Source organism: Dryobates pubescens, chromosome 2 (assembly GCF_014839835.1).
Source record: "Dryobates pubescens isolate bDryPub1 chromosome 2, bDryPub1.pri, whole genome shotgun sequence".
Classification (NCBI taxonomy): Eukaryota; Metazoa; Chordata; class Aves; order Piciformes; family Picidae; genus Dryobates; species Dryobates pubescens.
This window is the reverse complement of record NC_071613.1, coordinates 42459784-42485920: the sequence shown is the minus strand read 5'-3', so window position 1 is coordinate 42485920 and position 26137 is coordinate 42459784. Positions and strand designations below refer to the sequence as shown.

Genomic DNA, 26137 nt, shown 5'->3' with positions numbered 1-26137 from the left:
AACTTATAAAGTAATGTTTGGACAGTTCAACAAACAGACAGCTACTCAGACCGCAGATTCTGAAAAAGGCAAGGAAAGCTGGTCCTACTGCAGTCTCCCTGCTTCCTTTCCCCCCACTTTGCAAACACCCAGGGGTAAGTCAAGACTAAGACTCCTGTCCGAGGCTCAGAATTGATTCAACAGGACTTCAGCAGAAATACCTGGTTAGACCTCCATCAGCTGTTCAGGAAGCATGACTGGGCTGCTTTGTCTCACAACCTCTCGCCCAGCACTTCTACAGATAAGGTCACACTCAGGCACCACCCTTCTCCTCCCACAAGATCTACACCGGTAAGGCTGAGACAAAATAAAGAGTAGCACTGAGAGAACCTAGCCAATTCAGAAGCTTCTGGCTCAGCTGAGATCGATAGCATCTCAAACCCTCCGATTATCTCGCCCAGATGAATCGTTATCATTCATCCCAGAGCAGCCAAGGGAAGGCAGAGAAGCTTGTACACATAAGAGTTCGCCAGAGAAACGCACACTCAAGGCCAGCTTCTCCGCGCCCATTCCCTCCCTCGACCCCACTTGTAGATACAAGCCACAGCAGCCACACAGCTCCGGCGACTCTACCTCAGCCTCAATGTCCCTGGGACGCAGCCGAAGTAATAAAGCCCAGGAGAGAGACTGCAGCGCAAGGAAGCCTCACCTCCCGTTCCGGCTCCCGTGCAGGCCTAAGGGACAGAGACTACACGCACTGCTTCCCCCATTCCCAAAGCTTTCCGACGGCCGAGGAACCGAGTCCCGGCGTTCCTGGAGCCGCCGGGCCCTGCTCACCCCACACACTCGGGAAGAAGGGGGCTGCCCCAAATCCCCAGTTGACACCTTCCCTTCCTCTCCACAAAACTGAGGGGAACTAGAGGACTCAGCCACATCCCCAGCCGCAAAGTCCAGGCCCGCTCAGGCCGCGACCAGAAGCCGGCAGCTCCCACCTCCTCTCACTCAGTCTCAGCGGGACTGGGACAGTCGAGCTCCCCACTACCCTGGGCTGGAGAACCGGGGCCGCTCCGAGGTACACTCCCTCTCACCTGGGTGGGGCTAAGACCCAGCTCCGCGCTGCAGCTCCAGCCCGGCGCCCCGGTCCGCTTTAACCGCCGCCGCCGCCCCCCGCGCTCTCATTGGGGTGCCGCCGCCCGCGCGCCCCCGCCGTGCACTTCCGCCCTCGTCGGCGCCGCTCCCGCCGGGCCCGGCTCCCCGCGAGAGCGCGCCCGCCCCGGCACCGCCTCCCTCGTCCGCCCACCCCGTCTCGTGGAGCCCTCAGGCCAATCGGCTGGGACGGCGGGGCGGGGCAGCGCGAGGGGTGATGGTTGGCGGGGAGGGGAGAGGGCCTCTGAGGGAGCTTTGGGGAAGGGTGGCCCAGAGGGTTGCGAGGGGCTGCTGTAAAATTCATTACCCACAAAGTCCTGTGAAGAGACCTGATAGGAGACTGAGCTCGTAAACCCCATAGGTTCCTGTCTAAACCAAAAGAAGCTAGGAAGGGCTCTGTCTTAAATACCTGGCATGTTTCAGTGCAACTTCTGATGACTGCATAAATCAGCAACTCCGAGTTCAAAAAGGGAAGAGAATGACAGCATCCCTGCCTCTCCTCATGAGCGTTGAGGGTGCTGAGTGTTTTTATTAAATCAATACTGCCAGGTGTGTGCAACACAGCAGTTTTAATTAAGGGGGGGGGAAGGAAGAGGGGGGTTAGGGGAGAGAAGGTATTGCCATGTTTACTGCAATTCTTCAAACTGTTACCAGCCTCCAATTTCTAATGTTACTAAGCACACAGTGACAGCTGTCTTGCCAGTTACAAAGGAAATCATGCCTTTTCCTCTCCGGCTTAATTCGGCTATTTTTTCTACATTTAAATGTTCACGTCCCTTGATTTCACACATTGAAGTGAATATGCTGGGTAAAATTCTTCCTTCTAGAAAAACAGCGCGTTGCACGATAACGACTGCTTTGGGAAATGATGGAAGTCGTTAGTGCCACTGATCTCTGGGAGTTTAGATCCTCTGGGACAAAAGTAATAGGTTAAGTAGTTGTGTTAACTACTACTTTTCACATTGGCCCTTTTTGTGGCTTTCTACAGAATAGAAAGGAAAATAATTAACTGCCATCTACCTCTGTCTATTGATGGCTGGTTGAGACTGCCTTTGGAAGTTGGAGAGCATAAATAAAGCCTGTCACTTAAAATAACGGGGAAAACCTAAATGTAATCTAGTTTTATAAAAGTGATTGGTGAAACAATGGCCTATTGCAAAGCCAAAATAAAATGGAGGAGGAATTGGAAAGAGATTTACTATAATCTGTAATTTCAGGGTTGGCAAAAAATGCCAGGAATTGAAAAAGAGAAGTTACAGAAGCAAGAAAGAAAAAGTGTGTGGTTCTGAGAAAAAGATGAGTGCTTCAGAAGTGAATGAAAAGAAAATGTATTTTAAATGTCTTCCATCTTAAAGGAAACTGCATTGTTTGTAAGTAAACAGGATTGATATCATCTTTGCATTGTCATCAATTTCCTTTTGTAGCTCAGACAACTGCAAACCACAAACCACCAGATTTTAGTTGGCCCTCTACAGGGAAAAGTGATTTTCTCTTTTCAGGTTTATTTATTATGACATGTCTTGATTGCAGTAATTCTTCCCCTCTGTATCATTATTAATCCTGCATTAGAAGCTGGCAGATTGAGAGCTGTTCCCTATTTCATGCCATCCATGCAGAGAAGGAATAAGCAGAGAAAAAAATGCTGCCAAACGTGAAGGAATGTTGCTTTACTGCTAACACTTAAATTGCCCAAATCTTGGTACTTCTAGGATTATGCATGAATTGTTTGTAAAATAGATTTGATGCATTTGTATGTAGTCGTAAAAACAAATACCAACAAAACCAACCAAGCAACCTTTCCTATTTCTTCTGTAACTATTTGTCTCTGTGACCATCTTTTATGTTGTGTAGGCAATGTGGTGGGACCACTTGCTTTGATGTGACTATTCAGAGAAGATAAATAAATTCAGTAAAATCATGTCTATGAACTGAAACTACCAAGAACCTGGGAAGCTAGATCTTTTCAGAACAAGCAGTCTAAATCTGCTGCCCATACAACAGTGCTGACATTTCCCCTTCCCCCATGCAAAAAAAGAAGAGGGTTGAGAAATGAACCACATCTATCCTGCTTCTGCAAATTGTTTAGGGTAAATTTTCCTCTATGTAGTAATCCAGTCATGACAAAGAACATTTGTCTGATGCCACATTTTGAATCATTATGCATGTTGCCTGGTATAATCTCCATGGTTACCATAGGTGTTACAGATATATTTTTGCTTCAGTACTTTAGGATGAAAAATTCTGTAGAACAATTTAGGGGAGAAAATTTCTTTTCATTGTCATTCTATATTGCATCTATTTTATTCTAAGTGCTTTGCAGACAATAAATGTTAACCTCTAAATGAGTAAGATTTCTGTAGAGATGAAAGAATTTATCCCCAGTCGTTGCTTTATTATGCCATAATATGTTCTAAACTGCAAATTCTTAGTTGTAGGGACAGTATTTTTGATGCATGCATCAAAATACCCACTAAGAATGTAAGGGGGCACTCTGAGCCACTGCTAGTCATGAACAATGTGGTAGGATGATTGAGCAACAAATTAATTTCTTTTTTGCAAAGGTTAGGACTCATACCTCCCTTCTGAACAATTTTGTTTTTCAAGTACAAAAATGGTTAGCTAACAAACAATTAACTGAAATTAGTCCTAGAAACTAGTGATGGGAAAAGACGTAAACCCCAAATATACAGCTATATTTGGTGGGTTTTGGGGTTGGTTTGGTTGGTTGGTTTGGGTTTTGTGGGGGTTTGGGGTTTGTTTTGTTTGTGGGGTTTTTTTATTGTGGAAGTACTTGACAAAATCAAGGTGATGTCTATAAAGAATTAAATGGAGAGGATGCAGTAGACATTCCTAGTTAAGATGGGTAACAGACCACCAAACCTTGCCTGAGTGCTGCAGGGGAGAGGGGAGTTGTGTGAACATTACGGGATTTATTGATCTGATCCCTTGGATTGCCTTATGCACCACTGCTGAGAGGGAAGATGCCAACATTTTTATCTACCTCTTCCTTCTGATAAAATTCATGCTAGATGGGACTGGCAGTTGCTTTGTCTTCCATGTTTGTCGTTTATGCCTGTACAGTACCTCCATCTTCATACCCAGTTCTCCTCTGGCAGTGTTGTATAACATCCTGGGCATATTTTTTTTTTTGACACAAATGACTATGAGATGAGCAAGGTAAGGAGCCAGTTTAGAAAAAAAATTATTTGAGGAACTATAAAGCTTAGTAGGCTGCAAATGATGGACAGAAGGAATTCCCTGTTTCTGCAGAGAACATGTAATAGTAGTCTTAGGGGTAAAAATTAAGGTGTACAAAGTGATGAGGAGCTTGCAGGGAGGGCCTTGAATTGCAAGGGAATCAGTGCTACCTAGGAAGTCAGCCTTTGCAGATTTAGTGATGTCATTTGCCGTAACAGAAATGCAGTGATGTCTGGCAGTAACAGAAATAAGAAGCAGATTCTCTTCTCTGCTGACGTCTGAATACTGACAAGTGACAGCTGCAGGACAGATACCTGATCATAACCTTTACCCTAGACTCAGTTTACAAGACTGGGGCAGGAACCGTTGCCAGTAATAACCACACAAAGATCAGGGGTTAGTGCAGGAATAAGTGGTCCTCCAACATCTCCAGCACTGAAGCTGAACCAGTACCATAAGAACAGGTTCCTCTCATAAGAACAGAATTCCTCTCTGAAGGAATTCTTAGTTATATATGGCCAGTCCACTGTAGCACCTGTGCAGGACAAAGCAATAGTTCAGTGAAGGAAACCAGACCCATAAGCTTTTATTGATTTGTTCAATCCAAAGCCACTGTTATTTTTTTTCCATCCTACATGTTGAACCAGATTTCATTCAAAATGAATGATACTCTAAAACTGGGGAGAACAGAAGAAAGATAATTGGAGAAAACAGGGCAGGGGAGTGGAGGGTGTCAGATTATCTAGAACGCTGTAATGTCCTTTTTGTTCTCAAAATACATTTTTTGTATCTGCAAAGTTCAGCTGCCAGGGTAAATCTATGCTCAGATAACTTGTCAGAAGAGGTACATGTACATAATGTGCACTCAGAGTTTGTTCTAAAATAAAAATAATGTAGGGTTTGGGGTTTTTTTTTGTTTGTTTGCTTTTGTTTTTGTTTATGGGTGTTTTTTTGGTGTGGAGTTTGGGGGGGGGGGGGGGGGGCTTTGGTTGGGTTTTTTGTTTTGTTTTGTTTTGGCATGGGTAGTCTAACAAGAACTAGATTATACAGATAATTTCTTTACTTGAGAGAATGAAACTGACCTTGCCATGATTTATGAATTCCAGCAAACACCCTAAAACAGTAAACGGAAGTACATCAGAAACAAGTGATAGCAAATGAAATATGACTGTGTTTCTGGCCTTGTAGGAGATGATGGCATTTTGACTATATCATGCACTTTATTTTTGTTACAGACAGCAGGAAGTCGCCACACTAAAATAAAGTTCACTGTCAAATCACCTTTCCATTTCAGATGCAGCTAGGATTTGTCAGGATCATATCACAAGGACATTTTTAAGGGGATTCTCACAGACATTTTATGAGGTAAAGGATTTCACATTCCAGTTTTACAAGTGTTACACTTCTGATCGTCATGATTGTCAACGGTTTGACAGATTTAGGGCCTGATCTTGGAGCCTTTGCAGAAGGAGCTAAGTTTATTGTAAATATCTTGATAAACAAGATTCGAAAGAAAATAAGAGGTCAGGTAGTCCTATTCCATGCCTTGAAGGCAGTATCAGTTATACATATAAAATTTTTTTGGCATATCATTTTTTTTAATGCAATTAAGATTGTGGTATCATCATACCCATTTATTTAAAGTGTTTCATTACTTTATCATAAGGAAAAACTCAACCACATTTACCTTAAATGTCACTGCAGTTTAAGCATATTAATTAGTTGTATACTAGACATATCAATCAGATTCTTTTAATTACTTTTGCATAAATCTGCTAAATATTAATTATTTTGTTTTCACTCTTCACAATTCTTTCTTTCCTTCAAATTACACCTGTTTTTTTTCAGTTGTTTTTTATAGGTCATGTTTCCTAATTGTCAGTTACTCTCTCTTGTTTGGACTCCCTCCAGCTGGCACACATTTCCTGAAAGGCACTGCTGAAGCAGATACATTAACTAAAGTTTTACCAGTTATATATGGGCTAGAAAGCATACTTCAGTGTCTCACAGATAAAGTTGAATGTGATTATCATTATCACACCAAAGCCAGCCGCATAAATCCTGGAATTACTTCAGAAATAGATAAGGCAAGGGACTTTTCCATAACAATAAGACACCTAACATCACTGAGAATTAAGCACGTTGAGTTGAACGGTCCTACCTTGTTGAATAGCTGCTGTTGGAGAGTGATTTGAGCATGCTTGAAAAATACTCACGCTAACAGATCTTGTGTCTGTTACGTTTTAATCAAATTTTCCAGATTAAATTATTGACAAATATTTTAAATTAACAATTAAAATAATTTGGGTTTTAGCAAGCAGCATTCTAGCAGAGTGAGAGCAATACTTCAGAAAGATCTGTCAATTAAAATTATATCATTTGCAAGTATCTACTTGTGTCTACAATCTCTGATTAAGTTGATGTAACTTAAAATGAGGTTCAGATGTCCTCTGCAAATTAAATCAGAGCAACTTTTCTGCAAACATAGTTTTATGCCAAAAAAGCCCTTCATATTTAGTCTGTGGTCTTCACTATAATCAATGCAGTTTTCTCTTTTCCATCTTTAATCACAACATCTATTGCAAACATTTGGGAGCTTTGATGCCCCTTTAGTAAGTGGCAATAGAATTCTTTTTTTCTCAACCATATTACCATTATAAGAGGGATACTGAGACCTCTATTTTGTGATAAAGTTACTGTTATGATGGTATTTTACTTATTTATCAATGGCACACCTTCTAGAATTTACTCTGATATGAGTCAGTGGCTAAAAAAAAAATCAGACTTTTCTTGCACCTACAACATAACTTTGCACTCTCATGCTGGCAGATGTCAAATTAAAGATGGTCTCAATGTGAACTGGAATGGAAAATCTCTTCTGGAAATCCAAGTTCTATATGAAGTGGTTTGGATGGTAAAACAAATGGCTACAAATTCTGTCTGCCATACCTCCTCTTCAGCCTCACTTTTCTACAGATTCTTTACCTAAACTTACACAATATCATACTTCATTGTTCATTAATTGCTGTATTTCAATGCAGAGGTGAAAGCCTCCAAAACATGGACAAAATGGATGTTGTAGGAAACTTGTAGGAACTTGTTCCACCAAATGGAGTTCATGAGAAAGTTTGTGTGTCTATGAATATGCTAATACAAGTATCATAGTGTTATGCTATCAATTTATTCTCAGTTTCAGAACTTGTTCAGAACATAATACAGTCGTGATAATATTGCTGCCTTTGAGAACATTTTCAATATGGAGCTGCACGTGCATGTTGGTTTACACAGCATCATTCTCATCATGTCTCAAAAAGACATGTTTGTTACTTGTGGCTGATAACCTGACACAGTCCACAAACATGCTCTTCTTGTTTGGTATTTTATTTGTTTGTTGAGTTAAATTGATAAGAATACACTATGCTTTACTTTAGAGGATTGAGGAAAGTAATTTCAAAATAAACCTTAATGTTCTGGTTTCTGTATTATTTTATCTTTTCAGTGGAGGTCTGTCTACTTAGGATCTGTCAAAAGAGAGAATAACTTGAGAAAACACTACTTGACAGAAGCTAAGAATGTCAATAGAAGCAATTTACTATTCAACATATCCATATGTCAATATTCAACCTGTTAACTAATTAATAAGTTAATTGTAAATAAAAATAATCTTTTGTCTTCTGACAAAAGACATTAAGCCTATTCCTTTGTGAAAGCTTGGGAGGAGCTGTACTGCTTTGTAGGATCCTCAGTCTGCAAATCCACTTACACTTCTGCCTAAACTAATTTTGTCAAAATAAAACAACTGAAATCCTAAATTCATCTGATATTTGCAGCTCTTTTCTGGAGAGCAATGAACTTTAGCTTTAAATTGGTCTTATCTTTTCCCTTTCATTGTTGGCACGTTTTAAAACCTTCCAAGCTGTGTTGTAGGTTTTCTGCCACAGAGCAGAATGGCCAAGGAATGGCTTTTCTGGGACAATTTTTGATCAACTGTAGTTTATTCAACAGTGTTATATCTTGGCTTTCTTAAATCTTGTTTACTGGAATTGACATGATCATAGATGAGAGCAGAATCTGTGTATACCATATACAGCAGATATGTACCTGTGCTACTGCTGGGGCATGTGTGTCTGTAATGCAAATACAAATTAGTTTAAGAAGTTCCATCTATTCAGAGTGGAAAAAACAATCCATACCAACCAAACAAAAAAATTACAGTAGAGAAGAAAAAACAAACCCCCATAAAACACCAAAAAAACCCACAAACCACCAAGATATGGCCCTGTCTTCTAAGAGTCCTTGAGAACTATGATTACCCTTAATCATGCAAACCACCTTTGTGTAACTTTGAGATCTTTAGTTAGAAGCTTTACGCAACCTTCCAGAGAACAATAAATCAATTCTTGACTTTTCAAAATTGCTTCTCTGCATTCAGGCATGAATTTCATCCTCAAACTGGATTTCTTCAAGGGCAACAATGTATCTTTAGCTTCATTTTTTTCTGATCAGACTTTCAGTAACACAAAATGAATTGATCTGGCTCAAATAACTATTTATGCCCCTTACAACCCTTGTCCTTTCTTAAGGCTTTGCTTTTTCTATGCAGTAGTTCTCTGACATTTAAAATGGAATTACAGCCAGTTTATAAGACATACAAGGCTTGCTTTTCCTCTACCTTTTTTCTTCCACACCAGTTCCTGCCTGTGAAAACATCTGCAAAATGCTAAATAGCAGTTAATGCAGATTGAAACCACTGCAGAAATGGTCAGATAATGAAGAAGCTAGGTCATAATCATTCTGTTCCTCATAAGCCATGCATAGTGCATCAAAATTAATGTGGAATCTTTCAAAACACAGAATTAGCCAAGAAACTAGTGATCTGATTCTAAGCAGCATCATCTGAGACATTGCTTTTTTCCACACTGTTTTCAGTGTCACTTGATTATTTGCTATTTGCTTTTAGCTTTGGACAAGAACAATTACATGACTGAAATTAGAGAAGGGATGAAAACTAATTAATTTGAGAGACTGCTCTGAAAACTCTCAGTACCAGCTGAGAACACTGGGTTGCCATAAGTCAGCAGTTTCATGGCACACTTCAAATTAATTGTTGGTCTCAGGACAGTTTGTATACTGTAAAAATCAACCTCATATTGAAGCATTGGGATCATCATTATTTCAGTTGAACATAAAAAGGAAGTAAATTCTCTTCAAGAACTCATCTCTGCAGATAAAGTGTGTTATCTGCATATGCACTGTATAAAGAAAGAAATTGTGTTTTTCCCTTCTACAGATCAATGGAAGACTTAAGTCTGCAAACATCAAAGCTGAAACTCTGTGGGGTCACTGCAAGTTAGTTGACAAGGTTAAAACCTAGAAATGGCCATTTATTACTGTCCCATAAGGGTGCTGGTTGATAGAAATAGATGGACAAAGCCAAGTGGATAATGTAAGCCTGCCTGTGGTAGCTAGAACTATAAAGGCACAGATGCCACCAGTGTAGTCAATATAAATTTTGACACCTTTATGAGAGCAGGGACTGCTCAGTGTGTGCTGTAATTGTTAGATAAGAGTTCAGTCTTGCCTATAGTGTCTCTGGTTTGGAGAACAGTATTCCATGCAAAATGGATCAGCTTCAACAAGGACTAAACAGAACACTTCCTAGCGTAGGGTAGTCTTTGACTTGCTATTTGGGGCATTTTCCTACTATATAGGGGCTCTAATCACCTCAAAAGAGGAGGAAGTTGATGTCTGGTTTATTACATGCTAGATAGATTCTGCAGCCCCTGAGACCTTGCAGACAAAGGAAAGAAAAGACTGCTACTCTCTGGTTAGGCTGCACCTTGAGTACTGTGTCCAGTTCTGGGCCCCTCAGTTTAGGAAGGATGTTGACTTTCTGGAGCGTGTCCAGAAAAGGGCAACAAGGTTGGTGAGGGGCTTGGAGCACAAGCCCTATGAGGAGAGATTGAGGGAGCTGGGGTTGCTTAGTCTGGAGAAGAGGAGACTCAGGGGTGACCTTATTGCTCTCTACAACTACCTGAAGGGGGGTTGTAGTGAGGCGGAGGTTGGTCTCTTCTCCCAGGCAACCAGTACCAGAACAAGAGGACACAGTCTCAGGCTGCATCAGGGGAGGTTTAGGCTGGAGGTTAGGAGGAAGTTTTACAGAGAGAGAGTGATTGCCCACTGGAATGGGCTGCCTGAGGAGGTGGTGGGGTCGCCGTCGCTGGGGGTGTTCAGGGCGAGGCTTGACAGGATGCTTGGTTGTATGGTTTAGTTGATTGGGTAGTGTTGGATGATAGGTTGGACATGGTGATCTCGAAGGTCTCTTCCAACCTGGTTAATTCTATTCTATTCTTTCAATTTGTGAACAAGGACAGGAATTACAAGATACCCTCTTCCTTAGTCTTTTCCTATCAGCTTCCCACTGAACTTGTTTGCTTACACAGATTACATTCAGAGAAGGGATCTGAGAGTGTACTGAATCATACTGCAATGGCTTAAGATGCTATTTTCCCCAAAGTCTACCCAGTCCTTTTGCTGAAGGTCTTGAAGAGAATGCTGGATGATAATGTTTGTGACCTTAGCTCTTCCATTTAACAATTATAGTTAATTTAGGATGCAAGACTCTTATGACAGCTAAGAAGCAGGTACATAGCTGGCAACAGGCAAAGTAAATGCAAGATCCAAAATGTTTAATGATCTTTTTTTTTTTTCTTGACAAATGTTTTAACCCAGTAAGTTATTTCCTTGTAAATTTAGAAAAGATCTTTATGTGTAACAAGCCTGAGATATGATTATAGTGCTGTGGTAGCTGCCACTTCCTTCCAAGAAAAGACAGTTGTTCTTGCTCTTTGGAAAGCAAAAATGCTGTGGATTTTACTGTTCTGACTGGAGATATCCATTATGTTAAATGCCATAATCCTGTCACATCTGTGCTAGATTCATTTTGATATAGTTTTGCTGTTTCAGTTTCTTTTCACAGAGCTTAGGCAATGTGACAACCTGCTGAATCTCTCTTTTGATTAGCATGTGAAGAATCCTTTGCTGGGATCAGATGGGATGCTTTGACTTCTCAGCACTGAGGGCTCAGTAACAGTTTCCTTGTGGCTTTTCTTCAACTTCTCCAAGGGTTTTCTGGGGGTAATTTGGGAAACTTGCAATTCAGGAACCGATGGTAAAACTCAGTTCCTTTTCCAATTAGCTGATTTGTACTTTCTTACACAATATTACTGGAAATAAGTCTAAGTAGCCATTTTTAAATACTGCCTGAATCATGGCAGAAAGAGTTGCAGCACTAGTCTGTAGAGTTCAAATTTCCATGAACTTCAGGACTCATCTTTACAATTATTTCTATAATTCCTTGCCAAGAGAGAGGTGTGGTTCTCACAAAAAAAAAAAAATCAGTACACTAAGTCATAGCTAGCTTTTCTGTCACTAATGTTCTAGGTACCTTCACTGAGGTTTTGTTTCATTGTTCTTGTAATACAAACAATGCAGTGAAAAAGTAGAAGCAGGTAAAGACTGCAGCATGAAAGAAATGATAAACCTCTGATGGGACACTACTTTGTAAACAGAAGTAAAAAGTTTACCGAGGATTCTTACCTGTGCTAGAAGAATTGATTATCTGCAATAAAAGATAGGAATCACTGTAATATGATTCCAGAGGGCTTTAAGGGACCTCAGATATTTGAATTTATTCTAGTTAAAAGAAAATGAGATTTATTCAATGGCTGCGCAAAACACAGTCTCTTCCCGAGAATTTTCCAGCTGGGTTTAAAGCTGTCCTCGTGGAGTGACTCCACGCACAAGTTCTTTCTGCTTTTGGCATAGCTGTTGCAAGATACAGGTGAACTACCTGATAATTATAAGGTCTTGCTTCTCAGAAATAGGCATAAATCACAACTAATCTTTTCTGTCAGTTCCCAAAAGCCGTAAGTGTAAAAACAAGTAGGTGTGGTTGCCATCCTTTGTCCTTGGTTGCTGCACCTACAGCATACATTTCACCAGCAACCTTCAACTCCTCCCTTTAAAAAGTTCATCATAAAAGGGCTGCTCCCCTTACCACGTTAGTTGGAATAAATCTGCAGGTGTCACAAAACAAGATGCTGCATAGATCACAAATCAGGTCAGAAATCAGCAATGAAAAAGGCTGGTTTCAACATCAAAAAAGATTGTTTCTGTATCTCTTAAGATAAATATATGTTTGGTTTGCCTACAGAAGAAATTAGGCTTTTTATGCCTTTTTGGATGGCTAGTGGAGGACCATGCTTCCTTGCTAGAGACTTCATTCAGTAGAAAGCCATAACTAATGGGAAGACCAGTCTGTGAAGCTGACCAGTTGCCAGCTTTTTTCAACACATGTTCCTACTTCAATAAGCAAATTTGCAACAACCAGGCTTGTTCTGTCACAGTTTTGGATTGTGGAAGACTTCTGAGTTTCTGTTAGAAGAGGTATGAAAAGATGTTAGTCCAGACTGGAAAGTGTTGACCAGCTCACAGCATCACATTAGATGGCACCATGCTTATGGCTATTGCTGGTGTTATGTCTGGTGTAATTTTAAATCCACACCACAGAGCTACATTCCTATTTTTATTTTGGTTCATATGCACTGGTAGCTCTCCAAGACACATGCCTTGTGTTCCAGCATGAAAATATGAGCCAAATTTTATTCTCACTGACCCATATTATTAATTCTAGTTCAATTTTTGTGAGACTCCAAACTTACGTCTCTTCATTTGTCAGTGGTCATGACTTGTTGCTCCACGACATAACTCATCTGTACTCTCAGTTCACCAAAGCAGCCTTCTGCAGCATGCCAGAGGCACTGCTCCACTCAGACAGCTAGAGCTTTCATTCAAATCCTAGTTTTTGAGCATGAGCTTTTTCTCATAAGCTCCTGATGATTTACAAATCTATCATTCTACTTTGCTAGCAGCCTTATTTAAAAAAAAAAATAGTAAAATTTAGCTCCAGTTCCTACTCCGTTCCATGTACAAACATTTCATTCTAATTCTGCCAAAACTTTGCCACTCTTCTTGTAGTTCCTGTTAATAAAATGCATAGCTTCCTTGTCTGCATCCTGCTAGTGCTGACACAGCCTCACAATATCCAGGGTAGCTTCATCCTCCCAAGGACAGGAAATGTTCTGCTTTGCTGATTAATATCTGAGCAGAAAAAACATGGACAAAGAAAATTTTAATAGGGCACGTTTAGCTAAGAACAAGAAAATTAAGAATGTAACAGTGAGAGTTAGAAACACAAAGGGGAGAAATACCAGAACTGGCTTGAAAGTCCTTGACAAATGGTAACAGTAATAGTAATGAAACATAGCTTGAAAATATAGCTTAAAGTCAGCATTCTTTGTATGTTTTTCCCTTCGAAGGTTTTTGTTGGGTTTGGGGTTTTGTTTCGGTTAGTGGGTTTGGGGTTTTGTTTGTTTAGGTGTGTTTTGTTTGTTTAAGTATTCTAGTTTATTTAACTTGTTATTTAAATTATTTTGAGCACAGACTAATTTTAATTTATATTATTTAACAAAAGGTGGTTCCTAGTGATTGATTCTTGGAAACTGCCTGTGGAACTGGCAGCTTCTAGACAAAAGGCAAAGGACTACTAGGGCATACAAAATATACTTGAAATTCACAAATTAACAAATGGTATGCAGTAGTTGTGCAGCCAAAAGGGTGGAAGTTCTTAGCTGAGGATTTTAATAGGACATGGCATAAATATTTAAGTCTAGGCATAGCATAAGAAGATGACAACTGATCAAGTGTGCTTGATAAAGGGGGACAAAACAAGGTAAGTGAGTCCTCATGTTCTTTATACAGGTCCCTTGAGCAAACTAGGAAGTCACAGTATAGGAGAGTGAAGTTCAGTGGGTGCTTTGCACACTCTTGTACAAAATCTTGGCTTCTTTTTCCTAACCGAATCTGAATATCCTTCTTCTTAAACAAGAACAGGTAAGGGATTTGCTGTGTTAACAGGGACTCTGTAGCTGACTTAGCATGACTAGGCAGGATGCTTTCCTTCCTCTGAGCTTGCTAATGACTACCAGGAAGTATTGCCTTCCTTCCCAGCTCTCGGCTTGCTGCCTCTACAACATCCGCTGCCTCTGCTGACAGGGCTTCCTTGCCAGATTCCAGCACAGATATACATACAGTGCAAAAAAAATAATAAGGGGGTCCAGCCATTTCTGATATCTGTAATAACCTTATTTCTTTCTTCTCATGTGTTGTATATAACACACAAATAACTGCCATGTTTTACCTGGTGGTGAGTGTATTTTGGTTGTGGACTGACCTGAGAGCAGTGAGGCATTGGAACAGGCTGCCCAGGAAGGTGTTAGACTCACCATCCCTGGAGATGTTCAAGAAGCGTGTAGATGTGGTGCTTCAGGATGCAGTATGGTGGTCAGGGTAGCTGGATTATGTTGGACTTGGTGATCTTAAAGATCTTTTCCAACTCTAATGATTCTATGACTAGTTACAATTTTGGAAAGTAATGGTGTTGACACCTTTGGGCTTGAAAGATGCTGTATCAACGGATTTGAATACGTTCACAGCCGTAGGGACTTCTTTTTTCAAGTCTAGCTGTCACATTCCCATGTTTCACTCTTGTAATAATGGACTTCTCCCACTGATGACTCAGAGGAAATAGTCTCTCCACCCAGTCTTTCACAGAGTAAAATACAGCAGTTCCCCAAATTTTTTCACTGCAAAAACCTGCTATTGTAGAGCACAAATTTAAAGCAATTCCAAATACTAGCATAAATACGTTATAACAATGAATTTCTTGTAGCTTGTGACCTCATTTGAAGCTGTTGTAACCTCACTAGTTATAATAGTGCCTGGTTTGAGAACCACTGATTTATGCACTGTTGATTAGCAGATGTGCATTCTTGAGTTATATTCTCAGCCTAGAGCACAAGGCAGCATAGAGTCAGCATGTCCTGAAGAGCACACTAGCATTATTTAATGTTTGCATAGCCTAAGGTAATGAAAATTAATCTATTAGGTTCAGTATTTCTGGCCTACTCTCCCCTTCAGGCTTCTTTGTATCAAGACTTATAAGCATATTCCATTCCAATGACTTCAACACCAATCTGGATTTACACTAGGATGACAGAGTAGAATTCTACTGCTAATCAAGACAAAGATTATCTGTAATGTAAAATTCTTGTTTTCTTCTTCACTAATTTGCATAAAGCTGCTGACATGTATGATACTCAAAGGTGCATAAAGACAAGCACCTTCACCTTCTTCCCTGCAAAGATTACAATCCACAGTAAGAAATAAGAATGCAACATAAAGAGCTCCTGCCAGGAGCCAATAGATTATTTTTTTTTCTTGTGGACTAAGCTTTTGCATAGGACATGCATGAGCTTAGTAATTCTAAAACATTCAGTCCAGGTTAAGTACTTTGTTTCTTCTAAAGATGCAAATAGCAACGCCTAGTGGATTAGCATAGAAACACTTTATGGAATAAATGAATCCTAGGAAGGATTTGAATGAATATAGCATTGTGATTTCTTCCAAAAGACTTATCAGAAAAGAATTTACAGCTGAGAAGAATAGCTTCTGCCTTTTCAATACAGTTGGTTTCTGGAAAACAAGTATTGAAGGCAGATAAGGAAACTTTCTTGTAGACTATTTCTATTATCAAAGAGCAACTTCACTCCACCCTTCCCTTCTATTTGGCTTCTTACAGAGCGCCTGGAGCCACTTTTTGTTCCAAGGCTACCCTCAGAAAAATCCCCCTGCATTATCAGTCATGCTAACAAAAGAAAGAAATGTATACTTCTTCCAAAGAGGAAAAATGTAATTGACTGCCATCTGTCAAAATCAGGAGGCATAACCCTTTAGCTTGACTGAAAGTTAATGTGGCTTTTCCTTGTAGTGTCACTGGGTGCATGTTCTGAAGCCATGGACACATCCAGTAGCACTTTCTTCAAGCAGAAGTTTCATCTGAGATTTACATTCATCTCAGTCTCTTAGAGAGTCTCCCTGATGATGTAGTTGTTTCAATGCATATTTAAGTGAGGGCTCTCAATTTTGGTATTATACTTAGATTATGGTAAAATTAAGATGATATTTTAATTCTTTACAATGGCTTTTAATCTTTGCAATAGCTTAGAGTGGTGCCTGTTTCCACTAGCAAAAGAGTTTTTCTATCAACTCCAAGAACAGCAAATTCTTTTCAGTCCCCACTAGCCCAATGCTTACTGTACTGGAAGAAGACAGGACCCAGAACCTGCTGAGTGTATCCACTTGACTACGAAATCTGCAGGATTAACCCATAGGTCCTGTGTCCTTGTTTGCATCTAGAATTCACACTTTCTGAAATGATTCCTGTAATTACAAGGAACTCATAACTCCTGCAGTTGTGCAGGAAAATGGAGTCATGCATTGCATGCAGATGGACAGAGAGACACAGTTGTGTCGTAAAAATACAATACAAAGAATACAAATGCAACAAAATGCATTGGCATTGAGGTGAGTGACACATACAGCAACATTAGGTACATTAATGGGATAGTCAAGCCTCAGAGACTACATCACTCATGTCCCAGTTTAAAGACAGGCCTTTGAGATGACAATCAGCAGCAACTTGGGACTGTGATTTCATACCTTCTACCATTCATACACTCATCCTTGGACAGTGAAGCAGGCTTGGGAGAGGAGGCTGAGCAGCACAATAGGCTGCAGGGGAAACACTACTGTTCCCTGCTCCCTACTACTCCCTCCCCTTCCCGCCCCATCCCCCCCCGCCAATAAACAGCAAATAAGAATGTCATTGGTGGAAGAGTGCTGCTGTTCTTTCCTGCCCAACATGCAGATAAAGCAGCAGACTATGCAGGAGTGTTTTCTTTCACACACTGAAGCATTCAAACTCATTCAGACAGAAGGACAGCAAGAACTCATTTGTATCAGGGTGCTGTTCTTACACATCTCTCAGAAGGGCGGGCAAGAAGCATCCTCTCTCCATTACTTCTTTTGGGGATGAGATGGCAATTTGGTCCTTGGAATTCCCATAGGAAAGATTATCCAGGACAAGCAAAAAGTTGTGCAGACTCGATTTGGCCAGAGGGCTGCATGTTGAACCACACTGGCTAAGAACTTTCAAGTCATGTGTCAGCTTGACTACATCCACTCACTGTGCTGTGAGTTTGGCCAGTGTAAGAGCTTTTGCAATCACCATCTATATCTGAACTCTCACTCCAGCCTCAGTCTTTGTGCAAACTTTCTCTTTGCAATAGGACACTCTGCTCATAGTAGGCCTACACAATCCTAGCTCTATAATCTCAGACACTGGACAACATTATAAAGGGAACTGTCATCACCCAGGAACTTCACACACAGTTTATGGTTTTGGAGTTATCAGTCCTTACTAGAAACAGATACCAGTATGAACAAGCTGAAGAATTATACTGAAATCATAATCCTGACAACTGGAGTCAGTTTTATTTTGCTTTGGTTACCTCACTTGTTGTCATGACTCTCTATTCTGGAACATAAACCCACTGGACAAAGCATAGGATTAGGGATTTAGTAATTTAGCTCTAGCCTTAACACTAGCTCCTATGTACTGTGGCAATGTGGTTGCATAACATGAATGAAAGGGTTCTGCATCTGTGCTGAGGTGGGAAAAGGATTGTTCATAATGTGATTGATACTGTGCTGCTACGGTGCAATTTTAGTAAGAAAAATGCTGTAACCTAAATGTTTCTATCAGTTGGGAATACACCTTGTGTGTAGAACTACAAGAGTAGAAGGAATGTTCACCACTCAAGTTGAAAATGTGCCTTTTGTGTAAAATCAGGGTCTTGGTTTAGCTGAGACTGAGATAACCAGGACTGAAGGAGGTTGGCATTTAGATCACAGTAGCAACAGAACTAGATGACAAAGCAGAGCTTTTAAAAATCTCTCAGATGTAAAGGTTTGGGCTGGAAAGGAAGTGAGAGGGTTGCTGCTTACTAAGGGGAGGAGATAGGAAACAATGGTGCTATTGTGGCAGTGGAGCTGATGAAGGGCAGAGAAGACAAGTTCTAATTTGCATGCCTTCAAAACATTCATGCAAAGTTTGTGACTTTTTGGTGAAAGATATGGTGGCATGGGAATCTGCTTTATTTGTATGAATTGTAATCTACAATGCTTTCGTTTTCCAAGTGAAAAACACTGCCTTGGACAACTTTATCCAAAGGATATCTGCTTTGCATTAGATTTGCCATATAGGCTTCTGAAGAATTAGCTATAAACCTTAAGAGCCGCATTCTAGAGAAACCTCTGGGAAGGGTCTGTCCAAGCTGTGTGATCTGGAGAAGTGACTGCTGGACATGGAACAGGCAGACTGTCAGGTCTAACTCTATCAAAGAGATACTAAGCAGCCTATTTCCACCTTAAACACACACTTTTGTGACCCTCAGTTGAAGAACTGTGCTCAGTCTTCAACCAAACCTGAGAGACAAGAGTCTCAAGGGCATGGGACCATAGCAGGGTCTTGTGAAATTAATGGGAAAGAGCTCTACAGGGGCAACTATATTAAGTTTGTGTTACAGAAGTTGCTTGTACAAACCTATCTCCTAGGAAACAGTATTTGTCTACATTAACATTTTTCACCTAGTACAAGAAGTATAGAACGTGCCTAGGTTCACTGCTGTTTAGATTTCCCTCCCTTAGCATTCCCACAGCTTGCCAGAATGTCTGCTTCTGCAGAAACAAAGGTTAATTAAACACATCCGCCCATTAGAGCAAGGAGTGAACATTACAATCTGGCCCAGAGCTATCTTCTTCAGCTGTCAGCACTGAAAGACACTTGGAACCACAAATTAGTCCTCAAGCAAAACTAGTTTCAGCAGAAACTGCATGTTTGATTGAACAGAGAAGTCTTTACCCATATTTACACTTTCAGATTGTACTCTACTCTACCTAGTTCCAGCAGGAAACGTTCTAGTGGTGTTTTGCACATTGCATGATCCAAGATTCTTGGATCTTTACAGTGCCATGATTAGCACATAAAAAGGAATGTTGGAAAAAATGTACCCTCCCTGCATTTCTAACTCCACCTTTTTTAATTAATATAATTTAAGTGATACTGGATTTTTTCACTTGTGCCATTCTTTAGCTTTGTACCTTTCTCTGTGCTTGCATAATGGGAACTAAACTGTCCAGCTCCCTCATTTTTCATTCCTTTCCACTTTCCATTTCATTTTCTGTCTCTAATATATAAGCACCATATTAGCACAAAATCAAATACACATAATTATACATTCAATAATGTTAACTCTTCAGAATATCACTATGACTGTGCCTCAGTTTCCTTGTCATTCTCATGTGGGGAATGAAGGTAGACAGCATACACCTCTCACAAATATACACTGTTGCCCTGCCTATAATCCCCACTGCTGGAAGAACTGACTTGCCTAAAATGTTTTCTTTCTGCGCTGAATCAACAGAACAAGGCTGTGATAAATCTGTTAAAGGGCAAGGAGTAGTAATATGATTACTAAAGTAGGCAGGATGCACTAAGGGTTTCACTGAAAAATAGGATCTTAATTAAAGCTAATTATGTAAAATACCATGATGTCTCCTTAATCATAAAGGCTGGATTGTTTTCTGTTCTCTTCAGTAATAGATGAAGAAAGTACAACTCTCTCTACATCCAACATTCTACATTCAAGGCCCATATTTTGTGAGAGCTCATCTCAAGTGTGAATCTCATTCACATTATACACAAGCACTTTCTGATTTTCTCAGGATAACTAATTCTTCTTAACTATTGGCTGAATTGTTGATGAAAAGGAATCTCTGCCCATTGATACTATGTGCATGTATTTAATTTCTACTCTTTTGGTTAGTTTTTACCAGACACACAGACCACAGTCTTTCTTTTCCCAATTTGGAAGAGAAGACCCAAGCACATTACAATTTCAAACCTGTCTGGTTTTTGTTGTTTTGTGTTTTTTTTTCCCCCCACAAAAATTATCTAATGTTTGGCTAAAATGTTCAGCTTCTCAAATATTATTACCATTACATTTGATGGGTTAATAACAGGAAGTATGGATAAAAGGAAACATGCGTGAAGAGCCACAGAAATATTTTCAACTCTTTGCATTGTGATCTCAGGTTTGGTTTCGAGTCAAAGAAGTGTCTTCCGGTCCACTTTATACTGGACAACTTGTCCCTGGTTTTCAAAAACCCCTTTGAAAGGCAGCATCTCTAGTCCTGATAGATGGATGCAGACAGTACATCTGACAGAAACTGAAAGTGAAGTCAGAGCAGTACTCTGACCAACATTGGACAGTCAATCACTGATGACAGAGCCCTAGTGGCAAATGTAAAATAGCTCCTAGTTAATATTTTAAGGAGAAGATAAACCCAAAAGGAAAACAACATGGTGAATTGCAAGTATTGACCCCACAGAGGAAACAGAATAAATGTGACTCCCTTCTTTACAAGTACAGTATGTTAGATTACATTAGAGGGTTTTTCCATAAATACAGCATGCCGAAGCTTACTGGCTGATTTTACCACCTCAGAGCTTTATTTGCATTCAGTGATGAAGCAGCAGAATTTTAAAGGTATTTTATTGTTAAATTGCAATTATGTTTGAAGGCTGCTTGCACAGCAATGCCATATTCATTACATATAGCAAAAGTATTTATGAACATCCTGACCACAACCTTGTGCTGCTTGTCATGCACACCCCAAAAGGTTTAATAGGGAGCAAGCCATAGTAATATTATTACTTCATTCTTTCTCCTGAGCCTCTTTCAGTCTTATGACTATATACATATTTTCTGGGCCATTTATTCTTTTCTATTCTAAGGAACACTATTACATAAGTAAAACAGTGAGGACCTGAAAAATTTATATATGTCCTATCAGCATAAACAAATATGTGGACTAGAGATAAGCTGTAAAGCTGCTGGAGCATACCATTAGCCTGAACACACTTACTATTCAGTTAAATATGTTTTCAAGGATCTTACCTCTTTATGAACCAGTTTGTTCTGAGATGACACAGAGCTGCACTTGTAAGAAGGCATTTCTTAAGATGCAATTGCTCTTTTGTGCTTCAGGCTACATTTTCATTTAGTCATGACAGTGTAACCAGCAGTCCATCTTTTGCTTTCTGTGGGGCAATAACTTTACTATGCTCCACTAATTAAGGCTATGGGTGTTATTAAGTGGAATGGCTGTTGAGAGAATGAAAAAGAGCATTGCTACACTGACGGCAAAGAGATTGTTGTGAGGTTTAAGTGTGTTCCTTATTTTATTGCGGAGATCTGCTTGAGTGTGTTTTTGAAGTTCAGGATGACTCTAAACAAAATAAATTCAAATGCTATCTGAAGCAGTATCTGAACAAGAAGGATTTAAAAGTCCTAAGCAAGCAAAACTTTTGCAAGTGTTTCATCTGTTTAGGTGATTAAAGCATAATACTCCAACATGAAATTGAGAACAACTGTTTTAATAATTTGAATTCATTCAACTTTAGAGTTAAGACTGGTTTGATGATTAAAATACAGGGCAAGGAAACAGAAGACATAAACTCTATTTTCAGTGTTAGCACTGACTAATGGTGTGATATTATGCAAGTCCCTTTTTTAACTGTCTCTCTCTCTCACCTGTAAAATGAGGGAATCTACCTCACAACTTCTTCATGACATTAATAAATTAAACATTTGCTGCACCTCTAACATTTCTTGGAAGTAAGGTGGTGGAAAATCTATTATTAAATACATATGTAAACAGGACACAAGAGCAGAGCTAGGTCATTTATATAAAGGAAACTCACATCTTTCATCTTTGAATTTTTTTAAGCATGACAACAAGATAATTAAATACAGGATCTGTTAGTCAGCTAATTGGTGATGTCAAGACTAGAGGCAGCCTGAGCTGCACTGATCATGCATCAGTGAAGTTCACAGTCCTAAGGGATATGGATTAGGCAAAGAGTGAAGTCAGGATCCTGAATTTTGGGAAAGCAAAATTCCAGCTCTTCAAGGAGTTAATCAATAGGACCCCCTGGGAAACAGCCCTCTGGACACTTTCCACAGAGTGCAAGAGTGCTTGATTCCCAGATGTAAGAAACCAGGCAAGCAAGGCAAGAGGCTGGCATGGCTAAGTGCAGAAAGCACAAACAGTGGAAAATTACAGAGCCCATAAACACATGGTGACCAGAGCAGGTACAGAGACAGGGTGGAGACCTGGTGGTCTGTTACTACAGCACTTTGGAGAATGGAGGGGCAAGGAGGACTACCATTCCATTCTTCCACTTACCACCTGCAACACTGCTGACCAGAGGAGTTACACCAAAACCAAGAAACATTTTGTCCAACTAATGAAGAAACAACTGTTTGGCCTTCAGGAATGACGACCGTCCCACACATGCACTTTAGTAGTGGGTGGGACTGGGGATAAATTGGTTCTTGTCATCCAGCATTAAAACAGTGCCATGTGCTCACGCACAGCTGCTTGTCAAGCCATTATAGCAGTGCTTTTTTCCTGTTTGTCCACAGTGAATGGGCACATTGCTTCATATAGTGCAGGTACCTTGGCCCTTCCCTAGACCTACCCACACTTTTATTCCAGTCTCTGCACTCTGAGAGCTTCCTAAGTTGCTGCATACTTTTCTCACCCTGGCTGGGTCAGGAATGGCCTTTCTCTTCTCTCTGAAGTGATGAATGACAGTGAGTTCTCCTTTCACTTTTATTTACATCCCTAACTGCACATACATAAATCACATAGAGAAGTGATCTTCCTTCAATACGACTTTGTAAGCTAGCTAGACAGTCTGCTTTCTCAGCTGATACTCACTGTGCTCAATGGGTTGTTTGTTCTGCAGCGGTAATTTCTTCAGTAGTGTGAATACGGCAGGCAGGCAGACAATGGCAGAAGCAGCTCCACTGCGGTATTATGAACCATTTACATGATGACTGTAGCTGGACTCCTCCTGGTGCCTCAGAAAGCTTCAAGAAAAGGGAAGGGCTCCGGATATGATATCATGCACATATTCTGAAAACAAGGAAACTGTTGTAGATGATTGGAAAAGTAACAGCTTAAAAAAGTCCTGAATGGCCAATAATAGAAAATGACTTGTCTGCCTAACCTTCCCTACCATCTCCAGTGAAAAGTTTCAGCAAATAGAAATGACAAACTTAGAAAACAACACATGTTGTTACAGCCTAAGAGACGTATCACAGCCATGCCATCTCAGATCATTGCTTAGTGTTGCCTGGCATTGTCTGTTGTCAGAGCCTAAGTCAGATCTTAAACTTCGAGGTTGTTACCAGGTCTGTTCAGGATAACACACTAGTCCTCTGCAACCACAGCTGGGTTTGAGTAAGCAGCAAAGAGTCATGTGTATGCATTGCTTGGTAGTACCCTGACTTGTTTACTGCCTTTTTCAGTGAAAGTAAAGCACTTTCTAAACTACCCAAGTGAATTAGGAATCCAGTTAATATTTTCTAAAGCAATGTCAGCAAATGGGCTTATAAATCTCATGGAAAGCCAATGGGATTTTGTGCAGAATTGCTAGGGTAAGTTTTACTCCTTAGATCCCTTTATAATTGCAAGCCTGCTTCAGAGATAATGATCCACTTACAGGGCTATACTATTATATTTTCCAGATCATCATTTATAGCTTTAAAAAAGAAATTAATGAACATTTGAAGCAAAGCAGATGTTCTAATTCAGCACCATTGTTCTTAAACTGAATTTAGCTTTGAAGTTTGCTGTATCAAGTTCAGATCCAAAGAAGCACCTTCATGCCTGGAAGTTCATCTGTTCCTTCCAGTTTTATCAATTGGTCTAATAAATCACTCAATTTTTCTCTCAAATTGTCAGGACACTTTTGTTTTTGTTATAATCCCATAAAACACTGTCAGAGGAAAATTAACACAGCCTTCAAGCACACAACTTTTCTACATCATGTTTGGAATTGCTAAATTCTCTGTTATGGCAGTCACTTTCATGTTTCTTTTTTTGTGTTAAAAAATCTCCTGTGATTTTTTTTTCCCCCCCCATGTAATTAATCCCAGATTTAGCATTATAGAATCATAGAATGGTAGGGGTTGGTAGGGACCTCTGCAGATCATCTTGTCCAATGCCCCTGCAGGATCATCTAGATCAGGCTGCACAGGAATGTGTCCAGGCATGTTTTGAAAAGCTCCAGAGAAGGAAATGCCACAACCTGTCTGGGCAGCCTGTTCCAGTGGTCTGTCACCCTCAAAGTAAAGTTTCTCCTTAAGTTCAAGTGAAACCTCCTCCATACCCACTGAAAAGAGCCAAGCCCCATCTTCATGATATGACTCTTTAGATATTTATAAGCATTTATAAGATCCCCTCTCTTTTCCAGGGTAACCAACCCCAAGTCCCTCAGCTTCTTCATGTAAGAGAGCTACTCCAGTCCCCTCATTATCCTCATGGTCCTCTGTTGGACTCTCTCCAGTAGTTCCCTGTCCCTCTTGAAGTGAAGAGCCCAGACCAGGCCACCCACGAGTGATATACTAGAGTTTACTATCAGATTCAAGCTCCTGTATTGGCTTTTGATTTCATGGCTTGGATTTTGGGGAATTTTATCATGTTAAAATAGCTTAGTGATTGGGCATTTTACATATTTTTCAGTACTCTTCTACTGAGCTGTGCAACAGAGTGTTGCTCCTGCAATTCTATTGTTTAAAAAGAAATATTCTGCTGCCAGATTTCTTGTTCTATTTGTACCCTTTGTTCCTGAGCTTTCAATTTCAGGAACTTGTTCCATTTAAGAGGATAGTGGGAGAAAAATAGTTTATAATATAATACTTATTAAACAGATCATGGTATTATCAATACTTGTTTGTCTAGTGGTGATGAGTCTCCCAAATAAAGCAGAAATAGTAGTAAAAATACACTGGAATGCAAAACAATTATTTTCATAAAAACTCTAGAGACTTTTTTTAACTACTTGTACCTCTCAAATGAAGGATTTTCAGTTGCTCCATGCAGTAAGTGGTAGTGGCATCTCAAACTGGGCAAACAAATTGTTTGTGAGGTTGAGGAGTATGAATTAATATCACTAATACATTCACTTTTATAGAATTTGTTAAGTCCTCCTCAAAAAAATGGGATACAGTTTACATTTATGTTCCTATTTCTCTGCCTTCACCTATAAAACCTACATCAGTAGATTTGAGATTTCCTGCAGCAACATAGACTTGTCACACAGCTCTTGGACATTTCATGTATCCATACACTGGAACACAAACAAAAAGATGAGAAAACTGGACCTGTTACTTGCTACAAAAGATGACAGGGTACTTCTGGTTTGTTCTAATTCTTTCTGGGCCCCTGAGAAAGTTACTCTACAGCACCCATCTGACTGTAGCATCTGGGCTATTGCTCAGCCCAGGCTCTGAGGAAGTGCTCATGCTCCTAATCTGAATCTGCAGGAGCTAAAACAGATGGTACCTTGGAATATTCCATCTGAGGATACTCTAAACACAACACACACAAGTCAAGACAGATGAAGCAAGGTCAGATTAATCACAGGCATGTTGGTGTTGAATCTCTCTTTGGTTCTCTACTGAATTTAACATCCATCTGACTTCATCCTGAATTACTTTAGTACAAGCAAGATGAAAAGCAGGCTAATTGTCCACAGCTCTGGTTTGTTTTGTTGTATTCATTTTTCTTCTTGCCAGAAAGCTATCTTTCTCTTAAATTCTTGTGTTTTCTTCCTATTTTCCTTCAAAATTTATTTAGAATTATGGAATTATGAAATCATTTTGATTAGGAGGAATTACTGGATGTTGTCTTATCCTTTAAGCACTCAAACCAGAGC

General features: G+C 39.9%; 1 protein-coding gene across 3 annotated transcripts in view; it reads right to left on the bottom strand.

Moving 5' to 3' along the window:
- The window catches only part of RALB (RAS like proto-oncogene B), a 48704-nt gene extending 25434 nt beyond the window's left edge, over nt 1-23270 (bottom strand). Inside the window, exon 1 of one of the 3 annotated variants that reach the window (XM_054176164.1) lies at nt 23134-23270. The gene's annotated coding sequence lies outside the window, so the exon portion shown is untranslated. Of the gene's footprint in view, nt 1-1067; nt 1194-21305; nt 21439-23133 lie in introns of those variants that run through there. The other 2 variants (XM_054176169.1, XM_054176157.1) reach the window with 2 other exon arrangements.
- Between the last annotated feature and the right edge of the window lie 2867 nt (nt 23271-26137).